The sequence below is a fragment of the Colias eurytheme genome, chromosome 14 (assembly GCF_061535395.1).
Source record: "Colias eurytheme isolate Ceu_HAF_F1 chromosome 14, ilColEury1 Martin Lab GWU primary, whole genome shotgun sequence".
In the NCBI taxonomy this organism is placed as follows: Eukaryota; Metazoa; Arthropoda; class Insecta; order Lepidoptera; family Pieridae; genus Colias; species Colias eurytheme.
Window position 1 is genome coordinate 4,585,357 of NC_142993.1, and position 26,718 is coordinate 4,612,074.

A 26,718-nucleotide genomic window follows, 5' to 3' on the forward strand; every position below is an offset into this window, starting at 1 on the left:
TGGCTACCTTAGGAAATAGTGTATGTTAAATAGGTTACAGCCTACAGGAAAGTGGTGTGAAAAATATCAGTTGTCTGCTTAGGTATTAATTTATATTCAGAATAGCAAAATATAGTTCAACCTCATTGAACGAAAGAATACACGTAAATTTTAAATATATAAAATCCAGCTGTGTCCCTATTCACTTAGCCAACCCACGCCGCTATATCGTCGGCTCTAATATGACATTATTTATTACTTTTGTGTGAGGTGGCCCTTAACTAGACTCTCCTTTTGTTGCTACACGTGTATTAGCAAATTAGATGTAAATAAATAAAATAAATTCTAAGAAAATAATTTAACAAAGACAGAACTGAATGAACTTTTGATAAATACATTTATAAATTATAGACTACTAATTTTTTTCAATGCTAATTTAATACTAAACTTCTTAGCCAATCCTAATCATATGACACAAAAAATAAAAGGTTCTCATTATATTTTATTACCTCGGTTAAATTGGCATATTGGCGATCACGTTTAGTTACCATATATGAAAACTTGCCTTCTATCAATAATTTAGGCAGACCAAAACAAAAGTGATTCATTCTAACGAAGGTGATTTACAGTATTTATAAGTAAGGACGACTATTAGGAACATTAATCGAGGCTTTGAATTACGATGTACATAAAACTCTTTTTGAATGAACAATTAGGTAGACGGCTATGTCTGCTGCTTTTATGAATTAAAAAGTAGGCAAGTAACAATTTTTTTTCCAATATTGACTGTTTAGCTAAGAATATATCTTTGTGTTTCCTAAACTTAAATGATCATTGATGTAAACAAACATGAGCACATATTTAAGACCCATATTATAGTCTCGTATCACATCACAAGACACATGTCAGACAGCGAACAACGCAAATCTTTTTAATTAATGACAATGTATTTGAACCAAGGTGTCCATTCAGAGGCGGTTCTTTGATTTATCACAAAAACAGTAATTTAAAACTTGTACCTTTTGCACACACCCACGCGTCACCTACGCGCCGAGTTAACAATGTCGAAAAAACTCGCTTCGTGATTTGAATTTGCTCAGAACATTGTTTAATTTGAATGATATAAGGTAATTGCTGTCACATGTTTTACCTTGGATGCATGAGTTAAATACGTAGTAGGTACTGTGAGTTATGTACCGGACGTAGTTACCTGCTAGAAATGGTTTAATGTTTTAATTTAAAGTAATGGTTTATAGGGAAAGATTGGATGGTATTGTTCGTTTGCTACGAATCAATCCAAATCTTGAATCTTTGCACGAGTAACATGGGCTGTCTTTGTTCAGGGATCAAACAGTAAAGCGCGCCTAGTTTGTACATGATAGTATTGATTTTCAATATATTAGACGACATTGGCCTATTATTATTTGAACTATCTATTCACTCTAAGTTTTATTTATTTATTTATTTATAATATGTAATGCCTTGTTCTAAGATTGGCTATTAAAAAGATCATAAGAAAAATCTAAAGGCTTATTTCGGTGAGATGCTATCGTTACTTCACAATAAAATAGATATTCGTAAAATAACATGAATCGTCATCAACATAATTTACGTCTCGTTTGACGAAGAATCTTCTATTCAAAACCAGGGTATAAAAACGTTAAACGTTCAGAACGTATATACCTAGACCAGTGGTAGCCTAAGCATCTTGAACGATAAAGGCTCGAGGATAACCACAGCGCATTTAAAAGAGATTTCTACGAATATAATTATCGTGTCTACGATCACGATATGAATCATCGTTTGTATGATACAAACAGAGCAAAGCGATCATGCGAGATGAATGCGATATAATACTACAATGGATCGAGATGGTATCAAACAGTTTTGTCCCGGCAGGACTACTGAATGTTTGCTTGGCGCTTGCACTGTCGCAATTATTAAAAGATAAGTATCTAAAGGCAATATAAGAAGTAGGCGCTAATTTTTTAAGAATCCTTTGTTTCATACTGACGTGTAGGTGTATTCAAGCTGATTGGTTTAAGTTTTATGGTCGAGAATCAAATCGATATTCTTTAAGCAATTTGTGACGAAATGAAAATGAAATTAAAACATTTTACATAAACATGTTGGTTTCAATATAGTTTTGAAGCAGATTTATACGAATTTACTTGTCAATGCAATAAAATAAAAACAACTATTCTTCCCGTGGCTCCGCTGGCGTAGTGTTAAACTTATTAAATTCCTGGAGAACCACACTAACCATTGGTGAATACAGATAGATAGACAAGGAAGACTTTTTATAATATAATTATGTATTGATTAGTAATAATCCTCAATCTTAGCATTTGATCACCTTCACCTATGACCATCTCCAAGTAACCAATGCATGGCTTTTAACGAGAATTACATTGAACAATGCCAAGTCATATACTACGCAAACACAAGGTCACTTATCAGAAAGGTAACAGTCGGCCGCTCCACAAATATTGACCGCCGTCTTCCGGGCACACATCCTTTGCGATGTGTTCTTTGTGACGACTGGGTATTTCACTTTTGTTATCTTTTAGATTGGTGTCTGGTGTGTGGTGGTTTTGGGTAGTGAATTGTAACTTGTTAATTATATTTTGGAGGCAGTTCTGCGGAGACTTACGCAGAGTCAGGCAGCTACCTACCAAATAGCTGTTTTACAAATCTACAATTTTTTTTATTTCCTCTTCCTCTGATGCTATAAATTGGATTGATTTTAAAAGTTATAATATAGCAATCAGTATAATTTATAAAAATACACTCAAATAACCTATGCTTATTATAATCTACACTAATATTATAAAGAGGAAAACTTTGTTTGTTTGTTTGTTTGTTTGATTGTAATGAATAGGCTCATAAACTACCTACTGGACCGATTTTAAAAATTCTTTCACCATTCGAAAGCTACATTATCCACGAGTAACATAGGCTAAGTTTTATCCCGGAAATCCCACGGGAACGGGAACTATGCGGGTTTTTCTTTGAAAACGCGGGCGAAGCCGCAGGCGGAAAGCTAGTTTATAATAATTTATGTTAGTATTCAAACTTGTAATTATTGTAATTAGGTAGGTCGTCTTATGATCTTAACAATAACCAAGTACGGTTATGATAATCTATAACTACGGCAATATTCGTCATGGTCACCTTTATTTCTTTTTACTGATCGGTGTGCGTGTGAGAAACCCCAAAATATAATTTATTTTAAAATTATTATTGCTTATAATGTATAAGGTACGTCTCTTATCTTACCTATACTAGCTGCTCCGCGCGGTTTCACCAACGTGGCTCCACTTCTGTTGATCGTAGCGTGATGATATATAGCCTATAGGCTATAAGCCTTCCTCGATAAATGAGCTATCTCACACCGAAAGAATTTTTCAAATAGGACCAGTAGTTCCCGAGATTAGCGCGTTCAAACAAACAAACACACTCTTCAGCTTTATAATATTAGGTAGTATAGATTAAGTATCCAACGTGTTCAATTGGACGATTTTCCTATCGTCTTTGGTTTTACCCCTTAATTTCTTTAAAAGTGTAGTTTTTATAGATTAGAAAAGCCCATTTTAATTTAATTATGACTCTTCCAAACGACGCACGGAGCCACAAATCCGTCCCGCGCGTGTTCCCAGCCGAACGGCAGATAAAGGCACCCGTTCACCAAGAGGGCAGTGAAAGCGATATTATCGCGGCACTTTATCTCGCTCGCGTGCGATCCGGCGATTGTCGCAAAGACGCCGCGTGGTTTGTACTCGCCGCGTCTGTACATGCCTTTATTCTTACGAGAAAATGTTTTATGTGCACGCGCCGCTTATCTAGCTTCGTTTTACGTTATGAAAATAATAAATAGGTGAATCGCATGTTTGTTCGGAGGTTGGTTGTTTTGTCTATTAGCAGTTTATCATGTGCTAGGAAATAAGTTAAAAGCCTTGGTAAGGTGTTACTACTTGATTGACAAGAGGCGTTCAATCTTTCTGATCGTTCTCAGGATTAAGTCCTATATAAATTGATCCGGATCGTGTCATTGAAATCTTATTCACATCCCACTCTTTTCCTTTGTATATTATCACAATATTATTATAAAACCGTCAATTTATTAAATCATTTCTCCTAAGAAACTTTTTTTCATCCACGCATCAAGAATTCAATTTTACTTATATCTCTTGCTTATAAAACACGATATATTTTTAGACATTGCTCACAAGATACAGGTGTGAAAAATAATCAATTAATGCAATATGTGCGTATAATTCAAACAGTATGTACCACATAATAGTCTACAATAATAAGCAGCAGGGTGGTCCCGTATGGCAGTACCACCCGGCTACTGTCTATTTATTAGCTAGCACAACGCCCACGGCTTCACTTGTATTTCGTTTTAACACTACCGTTTTTAGGGTACAAGTAAGGCATAGATTATTTCGTGATAAATGCATTGTTATAAAATTTTCACGTAAAACTAGCAAAGTGGTAGTCTAGATTTATTGATTGTTAAATAGTGAGGGTGACAAAATATTTTACAAAAATATGCGACTCAATAATTTTAAATGCATAATAAGAATAATACACATTTCTTTAAAATCAAATCATCAGCGTCAGTCCTATTATGCAACGTGAATGTCATATATTCATGAAAATTAAAGGAATCATTTACATTTTTATGTCAATTTACACAATAAAGACGATTTGTATAACAACTCCAAAGTTTACGCCATTGTGAAGTATCTGAATTGGCCACTCAAGATCGCTTTAAAGTAAAATATTTGCAATAGGTAGTAGGTACACACAATGAAAGAGCTTTGAATCAGAGCCGCGTGTCTCGGACACTGTGCGTGACACTGCTCTATTTACGACGACGTATTAACACTATGTTGCATATAATGTGCTTCGATAGTGGATGCATTTGAGAATTATATGGTTTTGTTTATAATAGGTATTTAATTTTAGGAGAGATTTGGTATTAATTTATCTAAATCAAATGTAATAGAAATGTCTTTCAGTGGCCCTAGTAAATTGGTTAGGTTGGTTCTTTGTTTGATATAAATTGGTGAACAGAATTCAGTATAGATATATAATGTTAAAAGTTAAAACTTTCTTCATAATCTTTAATTCGTCCCTGGTTAATTTTATTATTTGTCTCGTATGTAAAGTGTCATTTTTTATACATTCAACTGTACATATACTTATTTATTTTTATCTCTATTTACATTCTAAAATTAAGGTAACAAAAAATTATTTCTAATATTTAATTCGATCCTTTCTCGTCGCATATCACACCAAAGCTCGTATGCAAGTATAGCATTGTGGTCTTGTCCGCGCTATTAACGACTCGACTTATATGCCCTTAAGAGCCTCCGGGCGGCCACTCATTTTGAATAATTATACGATGCCCTCACACGACTCGTGTCATAGTGCACTTGAAGTATGTAGTTGTTGATGCAATATTGTATGTGCTTTTGTAATATTATTATGAAAATTGGGAAAAGTCCAATTGGACAGGAAATCAATTATTATGACTTTATATTTATAATTTTTTTATAACTGAGCATGGTTAAAGCGAGTGCTTTTTACTATAATGATTTACGATAGTAAACCGTTCAATTAATTTCGAAGATATTTTAATCTACTTAATTTAATTTCAGCTGTTTCAGCTCTTTCCTTCTAAAGCAAGCATAAAACTAAAGTAACTAGGTATACATTTACCTGTATAATTTTTTAACAATAAAATTCTTGTCACAAAAGCCTCAGTATTTCTTTACGCCAAGCTACCGACTAAAACCTGTATTAACTCTAAGAAACGGAATCTAACTCTCATGTAAAAAGCTGTTAAAATGTTACGGTGCCCTATAAAATTTAATTTCGATTGTGTTTAAAGAAATTCAGCGTTCGACGTTTTCAAAGGCGCCGTAATTGTGTTTTGGACAAAATTAGCTTGGAATTAAAGTCTTGATATTTTTATGGCCGTGCTAAAAATCAATTGCCATAAAATTCGCACCTCACGTCTGTCAAGAGGGATGGGAGGGGAGTAACGACCTATTGAGTCGGATAAAGATGTTGTTGAAAAAACTTCAATGAGAGACTTTTCGCCATTGTGGTGGCTACAATGGGTTGTTAGGCGTTAAGGAGGCTGCAGATTACTGCAAACAGATCGGTGCCGGAACGATTTTGATACTTTAAAAGTAGACTTGTGAAGTAAAAGATTTTTTATGAGCATATTTAAACAAAATTTTCAAAGTGATACCTACTGCACGTATATTTTAAATAAAGCGAATGTACCAATAGAAAATGTAAAACCCGTACTGAAATAGAAAATAGATTTTATAAAAATGCACTCCAGAAATTTCACGATCGCAAATTCCTAGAATTGCGCGCCGTTTTATAAAATTTACACCCAAAGCGACACCAGCAAGCGTAAAATCCGCTTAATAAAACCAGCACTAAAATGGGATTATTCGACAAAAACGTAAGAGTGAAGCGTCGACGCGGCACGTGTTAGCGCTAAAAACGCTTGACGCGCCACCACGCGCTGCCGAAAGGAAACATATCGGGGATCTGAAAAAAACGAGACACGGTATGGCGGACTTTGAAAACCGCAAGTCGATTTATGGTCTTGCTAGATTTTAGGTGTGAAGAATTTAAGCCGTGATTAATGTGGCCGAATTATTAATTGCATGCCACTTTACTTTACTTTTAAATTAACCTTTGAAAGCTCTGTGCCTCTTCGCTAATAGGAAGATACCTACATGAAAACTTAAATAAAAAAAATACTGGGTTAAAAATAATTACTACACCGTTAATAAACGAAAACTTATTAATAAATGATAATGAATAAATTTCATGCTTAAATCCACATGCTTCTCTTTAAATAATAGCAGATTTATTATCACTATAACATAAACATAAATTACATAAACATAACATATAAGATAAATTACATAAACTTAACATAAAACACCATTATGGCTTTTCCAACGGTATCCTAGAGGTTCAATACAAATAGTCCACAGCGTGTCACAGGACCAGTCTTATGGTGCGGCCACACGGGGCGGGCGAATGCACTTATTAGTAGGGGAGCCCAGGATGCTAAATGTGGATTTACTCGAGCGTCACGGGAACCTATTAGAATTGGTAGATTAGACCATAGCGAGAAAAAAGGTCCTATAATGTTTTCACTTTTAGCGGTGGGGAAGGGTTTTTTGATTTTTTTTAATTTAAAAAAGAAAAAAATTGGCTTGGAAATACTCAAGCGCGTTAGATATTGATATTTTGCATGCTCCAGGACGTCACTGAAAAAAAGTATACGTTAATCTGACGATTTAAGTGGCGATTTAATCGCTATGAAGAAAGGGTAAAAAATTAAAGTAATATTATTCGAGCGCGTCAGATTAATATATGGGGGGGTTAATTACAATATAGGAACTCCCCATTTCGCTAATCTGACGATTCGAGCTCAACCTTAGGGAATTATGGATTATTCAAATTTTCCAGCGGGGCCCCTGAGCGCACCCACCAACCATTACTGCTCATATTGACTAGAGGTACTAATGAATAGCTAAGGTACCGTCCCTTATAGTAATCTGACGCGCTCGAGTAAATCCCAAAATCCCCCTCTTGGCCTCCCCTACTATATTAAATTCTATTCATTCGTTACAATGAACATAAGAATGTTCATTGTAACGAATGAGTCAAGAGACTGCACTGGTATTTTTGTCGTCGTTAAGGACTTGCCTTCTGCAATCCCCAAACCATATGAAATATTGAAACCGGGACAGTATAGACCGGGCTGAAGTTGGCAGTACTGTCATATTGCTCATAGATTTTTATTAGTGAGGCATATTCGCTATTTTACGTTACGACTCGCGCCTTACAACAGCCCGGTTAAAAAGATTTACGCCCGAAATTAATAATCAATCTTGATCCCGTTTTGCCTATCTCTGATTGATATATCAATCCATTTTTCGCATTAGAGTATAAGCTCGTTGTCTCAGTATAGACGCACTATGAGGGTGCGTGCACACGCTCCCGATGTGCGCTCCCACGCTGTCGCGCGACAAAAACTAGCCTCATTAGAATGCGGCGCGCGACACACGCGGCAGAAACGCGCGGCGCTCGTTGCGTACGTTACTCCACTTTTTGGTTGTTCCCCGAGACCTCTTTTTCACCTTATTCGACTTGGTAAATGAAAATCGCGATAATTTTGCCTCCATTTCATAATTATTTAAGACTTATCAATATTGAAGAGCTTAATTTTTTACACGGTTAAGGTAGGGATTAATGTTATTCGATGCAAGGCGTGCCGTTTAGTGCGCTGTCGAGTGTTAATTTTTTACATTTATGGAACCAATTTTAATGACAATGATACCGTTGTATATATTTTGAGTAAGTACTTATTAACCGACTTCAACAAAATGGAGGAGGTTATCAATTCGGCCGGTATATTTGCGAGATACATGTGAGATACATCTAGTCGTTGAAACGGGTAACTATATATACATTATACATAACACAATTGGCCCTTTATATATCTAGGCAAATTTTTTTTTCAAATATATCATAATATTAATACCTACTATTAGATATGAGTTTAGTCCGTACACCGGATCTTAGACTATAACGGAATATCAAAACTTCAGAACATGGTCATCCTTATGCCAAATAATAAACACTAGACCAGACACCAGACAGTAACCAAAGAATATGTCTCAAACGGATGCTACACATACTAATCGTAAAGCCAGCGGTCAGTAGCGCACGTCCGGTGACAGGAGACCAGGGGGCGCCACTGTTCGTGGAATCGATCTCGCTTGGGAATTGGTTTATAGTTGACTCTTAACTAGCGCAATAATGCGTTCCGGTGAGATTGTGCGCAGGGCATTTCCTGGTGGGTCGACTTTTTTTTAACGCAGCTAGAGTTCGTTCTAATGTATTCCGTATTAATTTTAAGTTAACTGGTTAGTTAACCTACATATTTTCTGCTATACCTATGTATACCTAACGGAATAAATGGTTAAGAAAACTTTAATAAAAAAATACATTATCGTATAGGTAGATACGTAGAAACATAGGAAACTAAGCTTCGCTTCTTATTATGTATTTACTCTTCATTTTTTTACAAGCTACGACGCCTTGCTTATAAAATACATATCATTTTTTGTATCATCATTGTATACCGTTCTTTTTACCAGTTTTTAACGAACTTTCATTATTACCTAACTGTGACTTAGTGATTAGTTACTGCCATGCAATTACACAGAGGTATCGTACGGGGTATGTTTACCGGGAAATCGTTTGGTATTTTACTCCACAGCCAAGATTTAATTAGCAAAACTGGACGTCAATAATCCGAGATGTCTGCATTTAATGTGAGAAAACTGAGCTCTGGTCAACTGATGACACTTCCACGTACTCTCATAGAGTAAGAGTTTAGATGTGGCATGTCGATATTGTACCTTGAGGGTACAGATTAGTTTTGTGGTAAAATTTATATGGTAAAATGTTCATATGTCAAAAATTTATTTATTTATTTAGACATACCAACAGAGTACACATAAAAATTATAACACTTAAATCTAAACAACTAACGAATATTAATATGATGTATACACCAATTATTAACGTTATTATTACCTTAGAATTTTTGACACACAATTTTATATTAATTATTTGATGAAAATAGCTTCAACGAGTTTATATAATTAATAATAAATTAACTTGTTAATTTTGTAGGTTTATCTTTCAGTGAGATTTGATAGTTAATTCTTATTGTAAAAAAACTGATCAGGTTCTTTAACAGAACTATTAGCTGTTAAGAATATATATTAGACTTCAGTATTATATACTACCTTTAGGTAATAGGTATAAGTTTCATTGCAGGCAAACTATTCGCGCTACTTAGTAGCCCCAAAATATCCCCATGAAAAGTCATATACTTCTCATACTCTACATTACTGCAATGTATCGGTCAATTAAGGAAAGCTGGCATGTTCACAGTACTCACACTTATGCAATTTCACTTACAGTATGTTCAAAAATAAATGCGACTCTAGTTTCATTTTAGACTTGAATTGTAAAATGGGTGCGTTGTAGACAAATATATGCAAATATAATAATTATGAAAGCTCTCATAATTTACCTGTAAAATTATAATTTAAAAGTAAATCAATTGATGAAGTTAATTATTTATTCTAATAATAATCAATTGGATAAAAGTATTAATAATTATTCAATTATCAAATAATAATTAAAATTCAGTCATAAAAACAATACAAATAACACGTGCGCTCACTCCCAACACACGGATGGTTGTTTTGATAATGATTTAAATAACGGACGTCTTCTGCAGTTGCGGAGCAGTCTTGTCCTGACTTTGGTCGAGTAAAGATATCTAAGAAATATTATATTTGTAGTAAGTACGTAATACCTACCAATACGCGCTAACAAATATGTGTTACATATTTATTGTATAATTTTCACACTATTGGTTTTAAACTCAAACTCAAACATTTATACAATTAGACTTCTTCTAGAAGCACTTTTGAATCGTCATAACAGTTTAACAGTTTTAACATTTACCACCAATTCAGAAAGCAGTATCTATAGAGAAGAAGAAGAATCTATTTAATCATAATCGTAATCTTCTACTTCACTGAAACTTTCATCGCTCGAAGAACTCGCCGTCGGAATTTCTTAATGTTATTATAAATGAGTCAGTGTAATTATCTACTTTTGGTTCTAATTGAATATATTTTCCTCATGTTCTCGCGTCTTTCTCCAAACGTCACTAAACATATCCAGACTAATAGCATTTGCTTCCTTTCTAAATAATTCTTCCACAGTTTTCAAGTTAAAGTTCACATTTTGTGATGCTACTTTCCCTTTAATAAAATTATGCCCCATAGTAACTCTATTGGGTTGAGTTCTGGATGGTATGGTGGAAGGCGCAATACACTATGTCCATGATCTTTGAGGATTGCATCAAGTAGGTTAAAATTGTGTATAGTTTGGCTTATTTTTTTTAATAATGTGATAACTCTGATTATTAATTAGTAATTTGATTTTTGAAAAAAAAAATGCCGATTTTAGTCAAAATTTATATTTTTCTAACAAGATCCTTATCATCCAAATTTCCACCTTGGTGAGAAAAATTAAATGATTTTATTAAATACTGTAAAATAGTCTATAATTCTTCCATTTACTGTATCAAAAAATTCTTCATAGATTTTTAGATATTCGTACTACACCAATTACATCACCCTGTATTTATAAACAATTGCAAAATATGACACATACATAGGCCGGGAGATACTGACACAAAATTTCGGGTCATTTGTAACAGAATGGCGGTTCTACAGAGGTCTTATTACGCAATGACTAAAAGAAAAATGATGGTCAGAACGCTGGTACAGGCGGACTAGTCGCGTGGGCGTTAGTCGAACTCGTCGGATAAATAGCGAAAGTCAAACGATTTGTAACACAAAAATTTTAGAATTTACCGATAGCCCATAAAAAAGATGTAGGCATGACACTACTGCCATACTTTTCCGGTGTAACTTACAGCCCCCCATACTGACGCGATGCGTTGATTTAAAAAAAAAAAACAATTCAACCATTTGTACCAGGCTAACTTTTGCACAGGTAATCATCATCGTGCAGACATTTACGAAAATCGCCATGCCATACTTTTCGGACGATTCCAAATGGCCACCATACCGCCGAAAATCTGCAAAAAAAAATTTTTTTTTCGCCAAACAATTTGTACCAGTATTGCATTTGGATTTTTGGAGAGTATTTGATAAAATGTGACCATTATTATATTTGTCATACTTCTAGTACTTAGGGGGAAAAAGTGCTGCCATACTTGAAAAATTAATTTATTCGTCACGTTTCAAAAATACGACTGTAAAATACGTAAAATATTTTTTTACAGTATGGGATCATTATATTCTGTTTGTTTGTATACAATTCTACCTAGAAAAAAATATCGCAGATTGCAAACATGGGGCGGATGATTGTAAGACTTAAGCCAAGACGTAAAAAAAAATAAAAGAATTAGCGATTTGTACCAGTACGGCATTTTTGGAAAGTATATGATGCAACGTGACCATTATTATATTTGCCATACTTTTAATAGAGGGAAAAATTAGTGCCATACTGCTACAAATCGTTCAAACTACGAATAAAATCTTACAATAAGAAAAAAATCTTATACACATTCGCCACCTCCCACAGGTATGGAATTATCACACTTCTATTTATAATCATTCAGGAGTTGTTGAAAAAAAAATGTAGGGTGGTACAAATCGTTTGGCGAGAAAAAAAATTCAAAAATTTGCAGATTTTCCGCGGTATGGCGACCATTTGGAATCGTCCGAAAAGTATGGCATGGCGATTTTAGTAAATGGCTGCACGACGATGGTTACCTGTGCAAAAGTTAGCCCGGTACAAATGGTTGAATTGTTTTTTTTTAATCAACGCATTCACGTCGGTATGGCGGACTGTAAGTCACATCGTAAAAGTATGGCATGACACTACCGCCTACATCTTTTTTAAGGGCTATCGTGTATCTGTGTGTTATTTGTGTTACAAATCGTTGGACTTTCGCTATTTATCCGACGAGTGTGATTAACGCCCACGCGACTAGTCCGCCGGTACCAGCGTTCTGACCATCATTTTTCTTTTTGTCATTGCGTACTAAGACCCCTCTAGACCGCCATCCTGTTACAAATGACCCGAAATTTTGTGTCAGTATCTCCCGGCCTAACATGTGCAATGTGTAAATGTGTTGACGTTCCAGCTCTTCTTAATATACCTATATGCCTCTACTATGCGCAACCAAACAAAAAAAGGTATGATTCAAATTAAGAACATTCGTGGTTTCAGAACATGAAAAAACAGTATCTGTTACAGAAACAATCTTTGAGCCAACCCGTTCGTAAAGAGCATTCCCGCGCGTGCACGTTTTTGCGCCACGGCCGCAGCGATGACTCAAATATTTACGTTTATTTATTATCTGTCTCAAAATCACCGCAACCCACTTAGTTCCAGATATCCGTTAACAATCGGGTCCTTTGAACGTTATACAAACAAACTGTAAATGTATCAAAGCTCTACTTTGTAGGTAAATGAGGCAATGGTTTTATATTGTCCCAATATTGTCGTTTGATAGCAGTTGAGCGCAGTCGAAGCGTGAATGTAAAGCTTTTATATTAATTTGTGTATTATTGGTGTTTTAACGTGGCATCTACACCTATTAAAAATTATTATTTTCGTTTTTCATTCTTGACGCCGGTAACTCTACTTTGAAAAGTAAAAGAGGAAAATAAATCGCAAATGCGTGGAAAATCCAGTTTTTCCTGAGGTTCTTACCTACACTAGATTCGTACTGATTCTGATCCAACTAATGTTTCTTATCATGTTTATTCTTGATGTTAACATATAGTAATCATTAATGTTGCAGTCTCTCTCTTATCTCAGCAGCATTAAAATTTCAGTTAAAAATAAAAGCGCCATGTCAACCACAAAACAACGAGCTTAATGGAAAATGACATCGCATATTTACATAAAAAAATAGGTACCATAAACTGTTGCGGAAACAGCACAGAACAATGGTAAAACCGAATATACAATGTACACAATAAAATAATCAGACTACAATCGTGCTTGCGTTTGTTATGATCGCTTTTTTACGAGATCCCTTTGCTATCTCCCGAAGCTCACTGTGCGATAACGTACCGTTCGCAACGATGGGGAATGGCAAAATGTATGGAATTTATACGAATTTAATTATCTGATAATAATTAAATTCTTCAGTTTCTTCATACATTACAAGAAAATTTATTGAAATATCATTACTTTAATGATTATTAATTCAAAATAAAGTTACTCCCCTACAAAATAATTAAATAAATAATTGATAAGTTTGCGTTTCTTACTGTCTTTATAGTATAGGGTTATGTTCATAGTTAAATACACCTCGGTGAATTATGAAATGTATACGTTATTTTATGTATTTATCTGGAAAAATATGCATGGTCATTATATTTCTATTTAAAATTCGTATTATAATGTCATCGCAATGCAATTCTCAGAAATCCTTTTGCCGCTGAACTTGCGCTGCTCTGACATTCGCATGGAAGGAGGACAATGTTCATATAATTTCTAATTATTCTATTAATAATTATTAAACATATGAAACTGTACATAAGTACGCATTACACACACAAAATGGCTAAATTGACTTGACTTAACTTTTCTTCATTACCTAAGCTTCTGTTACGAGTAGGTACTATTTCTAATACATACTACGTTAAAATTGATAAGCATACTATGTTTTTTTTTGCACTTTATTCGATATAAACTTTATGAATCTGCTGAGTAAATTTTGTCCCCTATACCACAGTTACACAAAGAACTTAACTATTAATAAATATTTGTTCTGCTGTCCTTACAAATTAATTGAAACCGCATTAACGTGGGCCTGTGTCGTGCGCAGCCCGACCTGCCCCTGCTTACGGCGAAATCAAACTTACTTTAAATTATGTAATTATTACTTATTGATAAACAAATGTACTGCATATTAAGTGTTCCGCTTATTTATGCGTAATGTGTAAAGGGATAATTATATGGTAGCCATCAAGTGAAGTTTATTATGTAGCTGATAACATTCATTTACAATAAAATTATTTTCGAATTAAAATAATAAATCTTAAATGCAATACTTCATGCATTTCGTTCCGTGCGTGTATTCGATCTATATATTTTTATGTCGATGGAAATTCCGATGTTAAAGGAAATCCCAATGATAATATAATGGGCAAGTGAATATATAATTTGATGATATTTTAATGATGATTATATTTCACTTAATCTTTCATAAAATCTTTTTACGTATTCGAAAATCTCTACACCACCTTTAAGCTACAAGTACTGTTTAATATTTTTTTGCTTTCATTGTTCAAAAGGAAAAGCTTTTACAATACATTTCTCTATCTTTAAGAGAAGTTCGGTCTTGATAAGCCAGGAGTTGGTCATTTGTAAAATATAATTAAAATCAAATTTCCTAATTAAATTTTTTAATTATACCAAAATACGTTAATTTTGGCAATTATGAAAACGTTCAATAACACGAGTGAAAGTGAAAGATCTGATAAGATAAAGCTAAAATCTTTGTTATCCGCTGCATGTCGCAAAGCGCCACGTATAAATATCAATTACAGGACTTAATTCGGCACCGAGCAATCTTATGGATGGTACAAGAGAAAAGAGACTAGATTTTACTTGTAAATTCTCTAATTCTGTATTTTTTAAGATTTATTTCACGCGTTTAATCCATGTTCGTAACTTCGGTTGCGTGGTTCATGAGAGAGTTTTGTTTTTACATTGCTTGACTAGTAAAATAAGGTTTATTAGTAGTTTTATTAAAATTATGTTTACTGTTTATTTTGATGATTAACTGACTAACGTAACTCAATAAAGTAAGTATTTAAGTATTGAAAGGCATATACATATACATAATAGCCTTTAAATACTTCCTCCACGGTTATGAACACTGTTTATGAAATACAAACAGAAACAAATATTTCAATGAACTCGCTCTCGCTTTCGCCTTGCGCCAAAAATACGTCGGAACAATTCCTTGAAAGCTCAGTTTTGTTACAATTAATGATTTTAATTAAGCAAAAATGAAATAGCTGGCAGAATCGCGGCTAATGAACACCGCCAGGCGTGGCGCGCTCGACCTGTGCGGTTGACGTTTCATTTTACAGTATACAGTGTTGATAATCCATACTATAATATATATAATATATATTAATACATATATAATATTATAAATGCGAAAGTAACTCTGTCTGTCTGTCTCTTACTCAATAATTTGCATGAAATTTGGTATAGATATATTTTGATACCCGAGAAAGGACATAGGCTACTTTTTACCCCGGGACATAGGATAGGTTTTATCCCGGAAATTCCACGGGAACGAGAACTATGCGGGTTTTTCTTTGACTGCGCGGGCGAAGCCGGGGGCGGAAAGCTAGTACAATATATTATATTATATAAAATCCACATAAAACATTCCTTTAACAATAAAGTTCTACAAAATTTTGAAGTGTAATTAAAGCTTATTTTTTCTAGCTTTTCTTACCTGTAGATAAAATTCTAATTTTCTGCTATATTTTAAAATAGAGATAACGTGGTTAAGATCAATATTCACTACTATCTGTTTCTATGATCTAACTGTTAAAATTGGTAGATGGATTGACGTCTGAAAGCCCGAATGGATCTGGAAGAAATTTGGCAAACCACAAGCAAAACCGCTATCCGAAACTAAGCTATGCCATCAAGTAAACACCATTCTTCATCTTACCATAATTTATTATGATTAGAAATCGCTAAATAAAATAGGTTCCAGGCGATTTGCCTGCTAGTGAAACATTAATAGGTTGGTTCTTGATATCTTGTCATCTTGCTAGATTGGCTCGGGAATCGAACCTGCGATCTAGTGGTACCGAGAATAATTCGGTTGGTGTGAGGGGTCACGGATTTTTAGTAGATCGATTTAGCGCGTGCTTGCCAGCGGCGGAGTGCTGCGCTTTGTGAGAACTTATCGATGTTTTTACCTTGGTTATTATGGATTTGTAGGCATTTTAAGAGGTTTTATTATCAATCAGGTTAGAATGTAAGTAATTACAGATAAAGTTAAATAATGTATACCTAGAAAAAACATTGGACATTCTTTGCTTGCAGCTTCTGTGTTTGTTTATGATTAGGAATAGGTAATAAATATCATATCATTAACATAAGATGCACATAATGTACTTACATACACACACCAGGTCTTTGCAGCTAATGATTTAAAGAATTGGATATTTTTGTTTTTCTTCTTAATCGATCGACCTATCGAAATTTAATAATATTTTCTATTTGAAGCAATAGTTTTTCCTTTTTTGTAAAATATCGATAAAACTGATTTCACTCTGCTTACAATTGATAAAAAATAAAATTATCGATAACTCTCACATCACTAGTCTGTCGGTGGTGAAGCGCGTAAATCGGTGCGCGTGACGCTTCAGGGTGAGGTGCGCTCGTAATTCGCGTCGGATCGCCCCTCACTATTTAGCGCTAGTGTTGTACTTATCGACTACACCCTCTAATTGGAGTTAATCGAAGAGGTTCTGTTACATGATGTAACTGAAAAATGTGATTTTGTTAAAAATAACGTTCTAAATTTTAAAATTTTTGTTACAATTTATTGTGTTCCTATGTTCAGTTTCTACGTTATTTTTACAGTGTACTATTAGAATAGAAGAGTATTAGCTCATTTGTTTGTAGGTAATTGGTATCTACTACTGATTCTGGTTCTGGGTCGCGGACTGCATAAAATCAAAAACCGTATAATTTTGACGACTTGCCCATACTGCCCACTACCCATACGTTCTTGCACAATCATTATAAATAAACTTTATTACCAAAGTAAACTACAATGGCTTATTTCCAAGCGTGCTCCGTCCGGCACGCCTTTGCAACGCCCTTTGGAAAAAATAAACTCTGCATATGATTATAGCGAGCAATATCCGAAAAGATTACCATCTTATCTCGCCATCGGACATGAGCACATCGGAGCCGCTTCATTGGAAGCGATTAGTCGTACGACCTTTCGACGTGTGGCGGGTGGTGTAAAGTAATGTGTGGTTCGGAAAAATGTATAAGTAGATATTATATTATAACATATTCTATTTAATGAGAAGTAACTTGATAAGTCTATAATGATTTCAAACATTTAAAAAGATAATTTACGATGGATACACAGAAATAAAAAAACAATTACAGGTTTTGCATAAACACACTCACATTAATAATACTACTGTTAAAAAAATATAACAAAAAAGACAGCCGATTACATACATTCTAATCTAGATTGATATAAATATGTAATATAATAACAAAACGATGTATCTATAAATACATAGGAGTTTTTGAATAAAAAGGTACATCGATGAATTCAAACAAACCATTTATTTCTACCAACAAACAATCAAATGTTACAATTAACATTTGAACGTCGTACGTTATAAGGGTCACCTTATTAATGCCTGTCTTTGTAATCTGTCTTGAGAAATCCCGTATTGTGTCCACTTTCTACGCGTTTGCGAAACTTTTGGCGGCCTATACGTTCGGAAATTAAAAAAACAAAATCCCTTGTTGAATCGCTGATGCATGCCTTTGAATTATTTAGTACCGGGAACATGTATGATATGAATTAAATTTGGTTGTGGGAGGAAAAATTCATATTAAAAACTCAAAAATTTGTATTTTTAGTGTATGTCTTTTGAAATTTTACAAATTATTGTGATTCAGAAATGAAAATAAAACATCTAATAGTTTTTATAATAGTTGTATTGCACAAAAACGCAGTCAATTAAGTTATGTTACCTTTTCACAATTATTTTAAGGTTTTTCATTATTGTACTAAAATTCTACGAGCTTTATGAATAAACTATTCAGTATTCTCATAGAGAATATTAGAAACTAAAGCTTCTAATATAAAATGACCCAATAACAAACAGTTCCATTCTCCACAAACTAGGATGTGGAGCTGGTTGCCAGCAACAATGCCGCTGTGTTTAATATGCACTTAGATTCCTATAATTGTCCAAGAACAATGGATCACGTTTAAAGGCGCGTAAAAATCTTTTAACGATATTGTCCCGTTCAATTAAGAAGGAACGAACGCGAAGATATTTTCTTTAAGAATTTCGCGCGGCTACCCTTGGTCTTGTCAATAAACTCCATATAAATTGCCTTAACCAAGCAGAATTTGAATATAATAGCGTGGCTCCTATGTTTCGCTTTTTAGCCCCTTCAGTTGAAGTCCGCAATAGCTGACCGATTATATTGTAAGCAAATTATCTGCTCGGATCTGGAAAGCGGTCTGTTTGATTGTTTTTTGATGAAAATTATTATATTGAGATTTGTGATGTAATACAAATGGAGATGCTAGATTGCATCTATTTTCTCGGCAGTTCTAGCGGCTGTTTCTTGTCTGAATTATTTTAATCGCTTTATTTATAAGAGTTGTTACGTAACAGGAAAATAGTAGAAAAATTCTAGGTGATTGTTTTTTAGATATAAGTGTGTTCGTGGTATTTTCGGACATTTGTATGCAACACGTTTAGTTATAGTTTAGGAAGTAAAACACGCTTGTTAAACTCAAATTTAGAAAACTTTTTGGAATGATAGTATGTATTATCTTTTTCGTTCAGTATAGAATCTTGAATCTATTGTGTAATAATTGTTTGTTTTTAACCTAATTAGAATACTAAAAATTATTTCATTATTCGAATAAATGAAGCTGAAATAAGTATTTCATTGAGTTAAAAATAAAAAAAAATTATCAACGTGATAAATTTAGCATGAATGACTTAAATATTAAAATACCCTATGTCCATTTAAGATAAAAAAATAAGTGGCTCATTATATCATATACCGTTTACTCAAGATCAAGTATTTTAATTGCAAAAACTTAATAAAAGCACATGTCAACATTAATTTTTGAAACTGATAACTTATTGACAAACTTTAAACCCGCTCTGAAAGCGCGTTAACAAATAAATATTTATATATTTTAAAGAAATAATAAAATTAACATTTAATTGGTGTGACAAAAGCCTGATTTACATGTTCTCACAGAAAAACTTCGGGGCAATTAAAGTTTCAAAAGTTCAATTAAAACGGTAGTCGACGGAGTTTGCGCAAGCGTGGTGTAATTAACCAGCCTTACGTAATTCGATCGCGTCTGATAATGCACAGGACATTTCTCTGGCTGTGAATGTGAGGCTAATTAATATTATTATTAGGACTATTGACGATTTAAGGAGGTCTTCTGAGTTATCAACTTAACTTCAGTGCAGTGGCAAAGTATTATAGTTTCATTATAAATAGTAGTAGTACATCAGTATTATTGTGTGGGTTAATATTGTATGGCTTATCATCCACTACAACATAGTATTAAACAAAGTCGCTTTCTCTGTCCCTATGTCCCTATGTATGCTTAAATCTTTAAAACTACGCAACGGATTTTGATGCGGTTTTTTTAATAGATAGAGTGATTCAAGAGGAAGCTTTTAGTATATAATTGATTATGTTTTAGACAAAGCGAGCGTAGCCGCGGGCGGAAAGTTAGTTTATTATATTTCTACAATGCAGTAATTTTCGGAAAGTTAAACTAGTTATGGATATTAGACTCCTTCCTTCCCTTTCTCTAAAAAATACAAATGTAAAAAGTTCTTGTAGCTTCTTAATTCATTGCCGTATACACTTTTTTGTCAACTTGATTCTGTCAACAGTAGGTAAAAATATGTATCGAAAAAAATGGAGTAAAAAAATTGAATCAAATTTGTTTCCAGGCGAATTATATTGATCGAAATCTGCGTGCTAAAATATGTTTACAGGGGTTATTTACAGACTATCTTGTTTATCAACCGAATAAAACTGCAATCAAATTATTTAGTACGTTATATTAAACCTTGTTTGAGTAGTCTATAAATGTGTTTTAATTATATCTTGCGATCTTTATTAGCTTACACGAATCGAATTGTAACTTGAGAGATAAATATCAGTAAAGGTTGTTGAAAATCGTTTTCTTCTCAATCTGTATCAATACGTTCTGTATAAGATCCTTTTTTACTGTAAAGTTGTATCAGTTCGTCTTGTATAGAATCTAGGTACCTATTGATTCATTTGGTAATACAGATATGATATTATTTTTAGAACTCAAATTATATTATTTTTAAGATATGATATTATTTTTAGAACTCAAATATTCCTAATAATATATACTTAGGTAGTTGTTAAACTTAAAATATAATATATTTCATGTACAGCTTACATTCCAAAAACTTTACATTAATTTTTGTGAAAATAGTGTCATTTCTCTACATTTTTGTTATAAAGTAAAACTTATTTAACCTTAATGAAAAGTTTTCTTTCTACTCTTATTGTAATACAAAAGCTTAAAAAGCACGAAGTATGATTTATTTGAAATATAAATTAATAAATAAGCAAACCACATTGTTACCTTATCCTGAATAAGGCAAAATTAATTGATTTATATTATTTTATTAAGCGTTCAAAGGAACTGTGTGGTCCGTAGCGCCCCCTGGCGACGCATTTATTCCTGTCTATAAAACTTACGTTATATATCGGCTTGGTCATTAGCTTTGATTAATTTTGTTGGTACACCGATTATCGCTGCAGTTAGCAATTGATTTCATAATTATAGCAATTGTGTTGAGATCTAGTTTTACAGTATGGTAGGTGTATGCAGTTGTTTATTGTTCATTGTGAGAAATAATGTATTTTTTATGGACTTCAGGTTCAGGACAGCTTTTTACAGTGCTTAAAAGTTCTTAGATTGAAATTCGAAGTTTCTTTATTACAATCGTGATAAGTTCTGCATTTATATACCTATTATGAAACGAGCTTATATCGAAGTAGGATAAAAGGCCACTGGCCAACAAGTCATCCTAAAACACGATCAATTATGTAATAAGTACCTACCTAAATTCATCAATTTTAGAATAAGAAAAATATACTTATTCATTACTTGTAACTTGTGTGTTTTTGTTTGAACATGCGTAATTTTATGAATGGCATGAAACAGGTAGGTACCTACTTGAAATCTAAATGCAAGACAGACACTTCAAAATTAAATATTGCCATTTATTTAAAAAACATTGTATCCCCTATATAAAATATATATTGAACATGTTTATAAAGAGATTTTTCAAAGTCAATATAATTTCCACACCAATGTTTGCGGTAGCCATCGAGACATCCTATTTCCCGCAGGCAGGGCCGGACTAAAATAACCGTTCGCCGCCAGGGCCGCATTTGATTTATTGATCAATTACTTTAACACCGATCGTGTGGTCAATTTAAAAAAATTACGTATCTGTTTCGCTTGTATGCGAGGCAATTTATCAATTTTGTAACTTTTTAAAATTTTACTTTTTGAGTTTGTAAATTCAAAGCAATAACGGCATAATCTGAATGCAAGATCCTAGATATATTAGAAAATTTAAATGATCGTAGATAAATATAAGAAAGTTGTTAGAAATTATAAAATAAATAAATGTACTAAGAAATTTCATAGACTATTTATTTTCATGTCTTTTCAGTCTCTTTTTATTGCTTACAAATGAATAAATTGCCGCAGCTGTATCGAGCTAAGCATTCGATGCATTCCCTTGCAGTACATACATACATAAATTGAACACTTGGCATATCTAAGCACATGCTGTATAATATTATTCCGAATAACGACAGACAATTTCAAATGAGCACACGTTTCAGCTAGTTATTGGACCACCAGCTTTTAATAGTTAATACTTATTCTGTAATTTTACACTTTTAATATCATGTGTACTTTAGGTACCGTTAATTTTCACAGATCTATTTTATTATGACTAGTTACTTACACTTTTCCAAAGATTCCTTACAACATTTCTTTATTTATTTATTTAAACTCTTTATTGTGCTGCCAAAAATACAAAAAATACAAACAAAACTTATTCTAAAAGAAAAACAGCACAGAAGGCGGCCTTATCACATAAGAGTGATCATCATTTAAATAAATAAATAAATCATTCATTTTTGAGTGATCAGATTTCTTTGTGAACTTTATGCTAATTACTTGTTTCGTTGTTACCGTTTTTCTTGCTTTCGCCTATTTTTATTTTCGCATTCGTAAAATTCTCATATAAGGAGAATGGGCATTTTACTATGGAAGTTGGGCCTGAACCCTTGATTTGGACCAATACACATGAGATATTGTTTTTATAATAGATCATAACACATACATAACGGGAAAAATATATATAAAAAAATAATCAACCGGGTTTTTGTACAGTCACATCAAGTTTTATTTCTTTGTGTATAATATTTTTTGCAATAAATAACTGTTATAAGACAATGACAATATCTTTATGTTACTCCAATTCACTTTCACTTACAAATACGTACTAATCTTAAGCCTTCTAATAACCGAAATACACTAATATTATGTTTTGTAACAGGTACCTATACCGTGTTTATTATAATTTAACGTAGTTAGACGTTTTTTGTGGTTAAACTCAGTCACTCCAGTGACATTTAGATTTATACTTACTTCACTCGAATTAAAAACACCGTTATTGTGCGCAAAATAATAGCCAAATAAATAAAACTTTTTGCCTTGACTGTACAAGAACCCGGTTGATTTATTTTTTTATTTTATTTTTTTCGTAAGGTATGTGTAATGATCTATCAAAAAAACAATATTTCGTGTGTATTGGTCTTAGCCCAAGTTTCAGGCCCAATTTGCCCATTCTCCTTTGTGAAATTTGTATTTAAATTAATAATAACTCAGGTAAGGTGTAATATATTGATAAAAAGATTTCATTCCTAATATAATTATTATGTTCGAGCTATCTCGAAGCGATCTCGTTTGAATATCTCAGAATAAGTGAGACGATGACACGTAGCGCACAGCGGGCGTCCGAGCGTTAATAAATTCGATTTTTTCTCTAGAAATTTTACAATTTCATGAGAAATTAGAGCTGCATGCTCTCATGATGCCATTTCCTTCGTTTTATTAGCTTTAATTGCTGTCTATTTACATGTAATTAATCCTTTTTTAAATATATAATTAAATGTGGACCAATTGAAACCCGAAAATGGTTAAGTCCAATTATAAATACAATTATTATTTTATATTTTTTTAACATGCTCGCTGGTTCAAATTACTTTTTTCTTCTATATTACTGAAAATAAAATTGCATGAAATAAGAGTTAGGAGAATATTCCAAAACGATGTTCGCATTGTTAATTGAATATTCATCGATTTCGCGATTAAACGCTCATGGTATTTAAAGGATTAGCTACACTTTTAGAAAGTGCTAGAATTTATTACCTTGTAGGTTGCCACTTAGCTATCAATAAATCATTGCATAATCTAGCAATAATTTTCTAAACGTTCAGATAAAATCGATTTCAGATTTTGCTAATCGATACCAATTAATCTGCAGTAATGCGGCTCCTGTAATGTGATTATAATAATTAAATTTATATATAATCATCGATTATCCGATTATCCGATAGTTGAAATCTGAATGGTGGTAAGTAAAAATCGATATCGCCTCTATTAGTGCCATTATCAGCACATTTAGCGTAAGAAGTGATCAAAGTTATTCCTTTAGATTTAACAGATACAAGTATAATGATTATTGATTTTTATCTCTTTTAGGTTGTAATTGAAGAATTCGAGCTTCCAGACTTACTTATATAAAGCCTCAATATATGATTGAATTATAATCGTTCCTCCTTGTCCAGTTCCGAGACTAGAAATCTAGCCCAAAAGGACGTCATTACTCAACGCAGAAAAAAAATGCAAAAAGTTCCTACAAACTTCGTCACAAAAACTGCAATTCGAGCAGTTTTTCATGTTCCTACAAATCCATATATGATGATGAGATAGCAAAGTTCCTTTACCAGTATATCAGCGATCAATTGATAAATTCAGTCATTAAATCGTCAAAGCTGGCTCGCTGACGTGCAAATGGCTAGATTTATCACGCTCTGTAGCATGCAAAAACTGACTGCACTGACTTTGATATATCGCTATACGTGCCCCGTTTCCATAATATGTGTGAAAGATTAATAAATATATCTGTTAACCCATTTAGAGTTATTAGGCATTGTTTATTGGTTGCCTTGTCTTGGCATGTTGGGTTCCGTGCAATATTGAAGCTTCTGAACTTTGATATTTTGGGATTTTTTAAATGATGAACGTTATTTCTAAAGTTTGATATTGGAAATTTTAATGACGTTCATTTTTAATATAAATGTGTATTTTGTATGATATACGAGGGTTCGAAATAATATGGGAGAACAGTCTAGACTTGTCCAAGTTATTAGAAAACTTGTGTATCAAAAAGCGTTGTAGTTTCAAGTAAAGAGAAAAATATCTTGTTATCTAAGGTTATAGAAATATAAACTTCTTCTTAACAGTGTTGTATTATTTTGAGGAGCTACTTTATCTTAAAAGTCTGAATGTTATTAATTTCTAGGCCCATTACCGTATGTCATTACCTGTCTGGCTCATAGTTATTGATGATTATCGGCGGTGGATCACTTATCAAAGCATTTTCTACTATAAAATCAAATGCAACTAAAAATGTTAATAATATAATTTAGTATTGAGCTATAAAATAATTGCATGCGTGGCGTCTCAGTAAAATGTAAAGACTTTTAATCGTATTGACTGAACTGTCTTCAAATACTTGTAACTATTTCTATTCAAATGACTCCCTTTAATTGCTTGTTTCCTGGTTTTGTATGCTAAGGATTTCCTTCCAACTTGACAAATTCAGTGATTAAATGAATTATAGCCGGTTTTTATTTAAATATAAGTATTTTATGACGAGACGATGTGACGAGGATATGCTTGATATTATTTGATGGAAAGCCTTTTGCATTGCCAAACTTATGCACTTACGAACGTTTTTCTTTAAATAAAAAATAAGTATTATGTCTATAAAATAATAGGATATACAATTCCATAATAGTTAATATTTTCTATTCACAAATAATTTCACTAGCTTTACCTATCTAAATTCTTAGTTTGATGGTCCTACCACTTTTAATAACAGCTAGTTAGTTCGTTTATCAAATCCATCGATGATCCATCACACACCTTAAACCAAGAACTAAGTGTTCGATACACATCTCGATATAAAATCGATATAATCAACCATATAAAATCGATACAAAAACGATTGTATCGAGTGAGATGAAAATAAAACGCTACAGATTCGATTGCGGGCGTTACAAATCGTCGGATCGAAATCAATTACGCGTTAATGACTGTCCGGGGGTTGTAATCATCGTTTCTTATTTGTCATTCATCAAAATTGCTGTATGCTTGGTGTAAGGCAGGAGGTCTGAGAGGATAGGCTTACGTATGGAAGCTACATAGGCAGGGGCGTGCACAGAGTTTTTGGACAGGGTAGGCAGAAATATTGCAATGATAATAAGTCATAAAAACTAATATTTCATATTGCAGTACTGATATTTGATTGGAGATACATAGTATTTCCGCAAAATAATGGAAAACATATCACGAACATAGGTCATATTATCTAGGTATGATATCCTAACTAGTATTCTATATTATGTAATTAATGATTAACTTTACCTTTGTGTATTACAAATTCCAAACAATAGCGAAGGTACCAAACAGAGAGCTATTAGTCATCCTAGGAGACTTGAACGCTAAGATCGGGGAAAACGCTCATCAGCTGGGCAAATGCGCGGGGAAATTTGGACTCGGTAAGCGGAACGAACGAGGCGAACGCTTACTGCAATTTGCTTCCGAAAACGACCTGCTGATTGTTAATAGCCTCTTCCAACACCACCCTCGAAGGCTGTACACTTGGGTATCACCCGATGGAAAGACTCGCAACCAAATAGATTACATAATGACTCGTTCGCGATGGAGATCATGTGTAACAAATGCCCATACGTTACCTGGAGCTGACTGCGGGTCTGATCACCAGCTTTTGATCTCTAAACTAAAGCTCAAGCTGAAAGCAGCCCGATACGTCAAAAAGCCGAGGAAGCTAGAGGTGAAAGATGGTCAGAAATTTCGTTCGATTGTCGAACAGAACTGGTCACAGT

General features: G+C 33.4%; 2 protein-coding genes across 6 annotated transcripts in view; one reads left to right on the forward strand and one right to left on the reverse strand.

Annotated features, from left to right (window-relative positions):
• The window catches only part of bs (serum response factor blistered), a 173,452-nt gene that overhangs the window by 87,694 nt on the left and 59,040 nt on the right, over positions 1-26,718 (forward strand). The gene's annotated exons all lie outside the window — the stretch shown is intronic.
• Positions 1-26,718, reverse strand: part of LOC149902833 (uncharacterized) — a 120,210-nt gene that overhangs the window by 17,674 nt on the left and 75,818 nt on the right. The gene's annotated exons all lie outside the window — the stretch shown is intronic.